Here is a 7,522-nt window from a genome sequence, read left to right as displayed (position 1 = left end):
TACAGTTCCTCATGCTGTGGTGACCCAACCCTAAAATTATCGTCAGTGCTATGTCAGAACTGTAATTTTATGAATTATGTATTATGAATCATAAGGCAAATATCTGAAACACAGGATATCTGATATGTGGCTCCCAAAGGTGTCATGACCCACAGACTGAAAACTGTCACTCTAGAACTACTTCTTACAGAGCTGGATGTGCCTGGTCGTCTACTGCACTCCTTGAATGGCCATTGTATGGGCAGGGAAAGCCCAGATTCTTGCCTCGAGTCAGACAAGTCACACTAGGAAAGAATGCCCGTGTCAGACCTCCCTGGCAGCATCTATCTGAGCCTCATAAAGATCCAACCAAGGTCACAGACTTTTCGTTGTTTTATCCTTAGGAGCTGGCAGATGGGTAAGCATAGAGTAGATGGGTCCTTGAATACTGTAAGGCAGAAGGAAGGCAATTTTAAATATTGTGACATAAATAACTAGAGATACTTAAGAGACTCAGTTCAGATATCTGAAAACTGTAAAAGAGAAAGACTACAGGAGAGTGAATGAGCATCAAGGAACAGGACTCATTCCTGGCTTGGGACTCTTTAGTGAGCATCTACTATGTGATCCATGCTGTGATGAGAAGTCAGCTATAACAGGGCTCTTGGGCTCTCTAGTTCTTCCTTATCTGAGGAAAACTACCTTAGCCAGGCCCTGGTGGCTTACTCTTAAGAGTTCCAAACAAGAAACCTAGAAAAGCCTGTGTAAGTCCACGACGGGTATAAAGGAGATTCAAGTCTTGAGAGCTTCTGTCCTAGCTCTGCTCCCTGAGAGGTGTGTGGCTATTGACACCGAGAGTTCTTTCTTCAGGTTTACTCTCTCGTATAATAAGTATTACAGCTGATATTTCTGTGGCCGGATTATGTCTCAAGTGCTGCTCTGAATACTTTGTCATGTTTTATTTGCACGATCTTAAGATAAAGCCACATGTATCTGATTACATCCTCTATAGACACTGTGGACAGAGAGCTCGAAGGCTCTCAAACTCACACATCCTGCAGCTGACAAGGGGCTGCTCGCGCCCAGGAAACACACTGGCAGCGGTGATGTGAAGCACCCTCTCTCCGATGTGGCTCACAGGTGTCCATGCTCTTTACCCTATCACTGTTCTTTCTGGGAAAAGTGGCAGGCCTGGCTCTGATTTCAGCTTTCTACTTTTGGCTCCAGATCATATACAGTGGTATCCTCCAGTGCTAATCCAATAATAAAATGGTTTAATTGGAAGACATAAACATTGTGCATCCTTCTGAAACCAGACACTAAAATGTTGCAACCAATTTGAAGTTACTTTCTAAACGTACTGTGCAAGGGATCCACATAAAACCTCAGCCGCTTCCCAAGCAAGACCTCTATCTCTCTGTTGTAAACGATTTGACATGGTATTCAGAGGCCCATCAATGGCCTTTACAACATATCATAGCTGTCTCCTCTCTGCAACCTGTAACATAGGACAGTATGAATCTCATTGGGCTGAGCCGCAGACAATCTATTTCATAATAATTGTTCTCTAGATTTCCAGCTATTTCTATGAATGTGGTGCACTCCCACAAGCTTCTTACCATCTAGCAATTTACAATACTGATTTTGGGAGAAGTCTTCTAATTTCTGGGAGTTCTATAATTGGTCATTAGCACCAGACATTGACTCACAATATGGTTTTTGCTTGTGATTTTCATGATAACTTCATTCAAGAAATGAAGAATTGGACATGTGGAGAGAACTTCAGACTGCAAGTAGGCATGGCAGGCGTACTTTCAGCGTTGGTCTCCAGCAGATACAGTCTCTTGATAGGTCTTGATTTCATCTTTCACAGAACAAAGTTGGGTGAAGAATTACAGGTATTGCAAACTGTTACGATTTCATCCACTGAATAAGGTTAACTATGTTCTTCCAGGGCAAGGGAACCAAGAAAGAATAAGAAACAGGTCTAGGGAGACAGCTCAGCTGATAAAGAGTCTGGATCTCCAGCACCCATGTAAAACTGGGATGTAGCACTTCATACCCATAATCCAAGTGCTGGGGAGGAAGCAGCAGGTGGATCCCTGGAACATATGGGTAAGACAGTCCAGCGGAATGACAAGCTCTGTACGCAGCCTGACTCAGAAGCTAAGGTGAAGAACAGCTAAGAGACATGTGACTCTACCTTTTGCCTGAAGACCCTGATCCACACATGCACACAGAGTGAAAGAGACAGAGGCTCTTCCTTTATATGGCGTACCCTGTAATCCCAAATAGTGGGGCTTCTAGTTCTACATTTTCTTCCTTTTTTCTTTCTCTTTCAATGTTGAGTCTCTTCCCTCACCCCTTGTACTGATGTGGCCTTGTCACAGCCTGTTAGAAGAGAGCTTTCAGGCTAGGTCACATGTTCTAGGATGCTGGCCTTTGGGGTTCCATCCCCACCACACTGGGAAGAACGAATGTACATCTGCCCAGTGCCTATTTGGTTAGATCCATACAGCCCAGCGTGCCACATGCTTTTGCTATTGGCTATTATTAACACAAAGTGGAGCAAGTGTGTACATCTTCAGAGAACAGAAATGAACATTAAAAGCTAAAGAACAATGTAGGGAGGTGCTTTGGGGGACCACGTGACTGGGATTATTAACAGTGTGTGTGAACATTCAGAAGAGAGCAACGGCTGTGGGCTGGAGGAATCAGGGAAACTTCACATGGAGTGACTTGACCTGGGCTTTCTGGAAGTGGAGATTTTAACTGGACAGGAAATTCACCCTTCCTCAAGCATAGTCTGTATAAGAAAAGGCATGAAAGGTGGAGTGAACAGTAAAAATAGCCATCGTTTTTAGAGTCAGATAATGTGTAGCATTGTCTATCATTGAGATAAAAAACGAGGCTTAGAGAGGCTACTTAACATCTCCAAAGCCACACAGGGGCAGGAACCAAAATTGCAGAGAAACTCAATCTGTTGGTGCTATAGTGCTTCCTACTGGAGGGCCCTAATACCCCTGATTACCTTACAAGTCTCATGCAAAAGTGGTATTTCTCCTATTTAACTGTAAAGTAGCTTTGAACTAAGTAAGTGAGTCTGGATAATAAGCAGGAACACTGAGCAGATTGTTATTCCGGAATTGATGAAGAATAAATATTTAATGGTCCTTGACAGAAAACTGTCCTGGAAATGATGTCAAGGCATAGTGTTCTGTGCACTTAAATGCAAACAAGGATTTGGAGACGCTGCCAACCTCTCCTGGAATGTCTCTAATTATGACAGCTCTGTAGGTGTACCCTGTGTAGCTTCTTATGCACCCTGTCTGCTGGGAGTGAGTAATTGGTATCTATTTTGTGTCTTCCAAGAACACTCGGGTTTCTTTAGTATTACTTCTCCTGGAAGGCAATAGATGACACATATCAGTTAAGAACAGGGAGGGTGTGAGGCAGGGAAAGAAGCCTAGCCTCTAGAGTTGGTTTACCTCTTACTCATTATGAGACAACAGGTCTTACTCTAGCTCTCCAAGACCCAACTTCTCCATTCATAAAAAGAGCTGAAGTAGATTGGCTCTAATTCTCAGAATGTGTTTATCTTGTGTTCTAAATTCATTAATAAACAGTGGCTGCTTTGAAGGCAGTGTTGAAGATTGGGAGGAAAGGACTCCGTTCTTATGAGCTATTTCTGCTCTTCAAAGGAAGGTACCTGTGGAAGTACTGACATCTTCCAGAACAATGTGATTAACCCAACAAGAGAAATTGGGTTGGGACAAAGAAAGGGACACAGAGAGTGAAGGCAGAGGAAAGACAGGCACCGCTAGCACTCTTGTGAACTATACAGAGCAATCTAATGAGGCTGAGCCCTGTGTCTATACTGCGTTAGTCAGGTTCATGACTGACAAAGACCAAAAACCTCAGGACAGTATAAAGAGAGAGAGGAATGCTTTATTTTGGTCATGGCTACAGAGGGATGGTTCTGCCCAAGGTCCCTTTAGCAGCTCACAGAGTTGGGAGAACACAGAAAAAACCGGCTCACTTCCCAATAGATATTAAGCAGAGGAATAGGACTATGGGAAAGAGCCAAGATATATCTCTCAACAGCACAAGCCCAGGGGCTATCTCTTGAAACCAGGTCTCACTTGCTCCATTTCACCATCTCCCAAGCAAGTTATCATAGTAAAATTCTATTATGGGAATTCATGGGGCTGTATATTTCATAGTTCAACTGTTCCCTCAGATACCCTTACAGATATATCCAGAAATATACTTCACAAATCTAGATCTTCCTCAATGCAGTCAAGTTGCCAATCAAGACAAATCTTCATATATACTTTTGGTGTGGCCATGCATGTATTTGTGTATGTATCCACGTGTTTTGGACATGTGTCTGTATGTGTGCAGTGTGAGTGTACATGTGGAGGTCAGGGAAAAACCTCACATTTTCTTCCTCCTCAGGGGTCATCAATCTTAATTTTTAAACAGGATTTCTTACTGGGCTGGGCTCACCTGACTGGGCCAGTGAGCCTCAGGAACTCATTCGAGGACTCCCACCTCTCCAATGCTAAGATCACAGGTACAAGCCTGAGATTTTCAGCTTTTTCACATGTGTCCCAAAGTTTATACCTGGGGCAGATCAAGTATCTTATTGACAGAGCCGCCTCCTGAGTCCATGTGCCCTTTTGTCAGAACATGCTCAATTGGCATAATTTTATTTACACATCCATCTTGGACTCTAGACAGTGAGCCGCTTGTGAATAGGAAGTGGCTAGCTCTCATTCTCAAGCCAGTTAGATTGTGAACATAGAAAGATCTAGACTAGATTTAGATCATCTTGTGTGGTCATAAGGAAATTAAATACTCTTGTTATGTTGTAAGACATTTAAGATGAGTGATTATAATACTCACCTCTGACACTTAATGTAACAAAATTATTTACTATGAATAAATTGCTTACCTTGCCTTAGATATGTGATAAATGATACTCACCTTAAATTTTTGAGTGCTCAGTATTTAGATCAGAGCCAGCATGCAGTAGGAAAGTAGAAATTCTTTTTTGCACAAGCTACACACACACACACACACACACACACAAAGTAGGAAAGTAGGTATGGGCTTTGTAATAATGGGCTTTGAAAAGTAAGTTAGAAGTTCTTAGGCTTCTAGAATGATATGGCTAACCATAACAAAGCTGTGAGGCATATCCTTAAAAAAGGAACTGTTAAGGATTTGGAGGGGAAGATGGTGACAGGATGCCTGCGTCCTCCTTGATTGACATTTGAAAGCTCAAGAGGGACAAGGACACAGGTGTGGGGGAAACCCTGGGTCCTTTTGTACTCACTGGCATCTCCTTGTTAGGATTATAAAAGACTAGTGATCAGAGTTGCACTTTCTAGAGTGCTCTGTGCGCCTGAATGGAGCGGCTCAGCTTGGTTGTTGATCAAATTAACTACATATCATCCATTTCCTCTACTTTTATGTTCACACTGAGGAAAGCTCAAGTTCATCAAGAACATAAGCTGAGAAGGACTAGGGAGGAAAGAGCCTGTGTTCGAGTGTCCTGTAGTCACAGCACTGGGATCTTTCCATCTGGGCCTCCTCTGTGCTCTTCACTGCCCATATAAATAGCATGGTGAAAACCATCTAAGACTGGAGAACGTTGAGTCTGGGCAAGGCCTTGCTGTTATGTGTTAGTAGGGATTAGCGGCTGATGGTTAGCACTGAGTATCAGCTTAATAGTATCTGGGTTCAGGAGCTGTGCCTCCAGGCACATGTCAGTTAGGTTAAATATGGTGGGAGAAAAACTCTAAAAGTGGGTAGCATCATTCCCTGGGATTTGGTTCTGGACTACATATAAAGGGGAAAGCTAACTGAGCATGGGCGTTCTCTCTTTTCTCCCCATACTATGGACTATGGATACAATGTGACCATGTGTCTCAAGATCCTTCCACCAGGACATAGCCCCTTGGTAGACTATAACTTGGAAGAACTAGGAATCAAGACAAATACTTTTGATGCTGGAGAAATGGCTCAGATATTAAGGTTGTATGCTATGCTTTCAAGGACTGGAGTTCAGACTCACTCAGGTGGAGTACAACTACCTGGAGCTCTAGTCCCTGGGGATCTGATACCCTCTACTGGGCTCAGTGGGCACCAACATACATGTGAATTGTTGTGAGCCTGCATGGGCACCACAAGCAAACAAAACGATCCTCCCTTTCTTTTGTATTTGTCTAGGTACTATTTCATAGCAAAGAACGAATAACTAATACACATGGCTATTTTTTATACATTTGTGAAAAGCACCTTACTTCTAAGCTCAGGATTTGCATTTATAACATGCCCAGTGGGTTGTTTATCTTATTGTTCCTAGAGTATTAGTCAGGGTTCTCTAGAGTAACAGAACTTATAGAATGAATCTTTCTCTCTTTATAAAGAGGATTTATTAGAATTACTGGCTCACAGTCCAGCTAATCTAACAATGACTGGCTGTGAGTGGAAAGTCCAAGAATCCAGCAGTTGCTCAGTACACAAGGCTGGATGTCTCAGCTGGTTTTCAGTATATACTGGAATCCTGAAGAAGTGGGCTCAGATGCCAGTGAAGGAATGGGCTTGCCACAAAGGAGGGCATGCAGGAAAAGAGTAAAAACCTTCTTTCTTCCTGCCTTGTATAACAATGTTTCCCAACCTGTTGATTGTGACCACTTTGTGGGGTCACCTAAGACCATCAGAAAACACAGATTGCATTAGATTTACATTACAATTAATAACAGTAGTAAAATTACAGTGATGAAGCAGCAAGAAAAATAATTGTATGGTCCTCTTGGGTCACTGGCCCACCCTGGTCTGCATGATTTTTGCAGAGTCTGGGATCTTGTGGAGCTGGCACTGCTAAGGTCAGCAGGGGAGAACTAACTCTAAGAAGGTTATGTGGACAAATGGAAGAAACCAACTGCCCCTCTACTACATAGGCCAGTGGCCCTTCAACATGTTGGACTGTGATTCTAAAAGAGGCAAACTTCACTTCATCAGGAGCCATAATATAAGCAAGTAGTTATTTAAGCAACCCCTTAATATAGCGACAGCTCCCACACTGGGTCTTTGAACCTGCTTACTGGTTTGATTTCTCCCCCCTTGTTTCCAATTATAAAGTGCTAGCAATGATCAGTTAGGCAAAGTGCTATGCAAATCATTCATAAACTGATATCTGTAGTCTAGCAGGGAAAGACTAGCAGACTTCTGGAACACACTTCTCATTGATCTCCCATAAAGCCCCGGCGCCATGAAACATCAGTCTTCTCAGAGCTAATGGCACTGCCTAATTCTAACTGCCTGAGCTCTCTGGGCTTCCCGCATCTTCCTTCCTTCCACCGTTTGCCCCTGCAGGTCCTCACTGCACAGTCTGTGCTCTGTGAGCCAAACCTTCCTACCTTTTGGCTAATTTGGAATGCTCTCCTTCATTTCCTCACTCCCAAATCTGGCTTATCCTCCAATCCCACCTTGTGTATCATCCTCCTTTATTCTCTCTCTCTCTCTCTCTCTC

The sequence above is a fragment of the Grammomys surdaster genome, unplaced genomic scaffold (assembly GCF_004785775.1).
Source record: "Grammomys surdaster isolate TR1022 unplaced genomic scaffold, NIH_TR_1.0 126546, whole genome shotgun sequence".
Lineage (NCBI taxonomy): Eukaryota > Metazoa > Chordata > Mammalia > Rodentia > Muridae > Grammomys > Grammomys surdaster.
The sequence above is the reverse complement of the archived record's forward strand: the minus strand, read 5'-3'. Positions refer to the sequence as shown.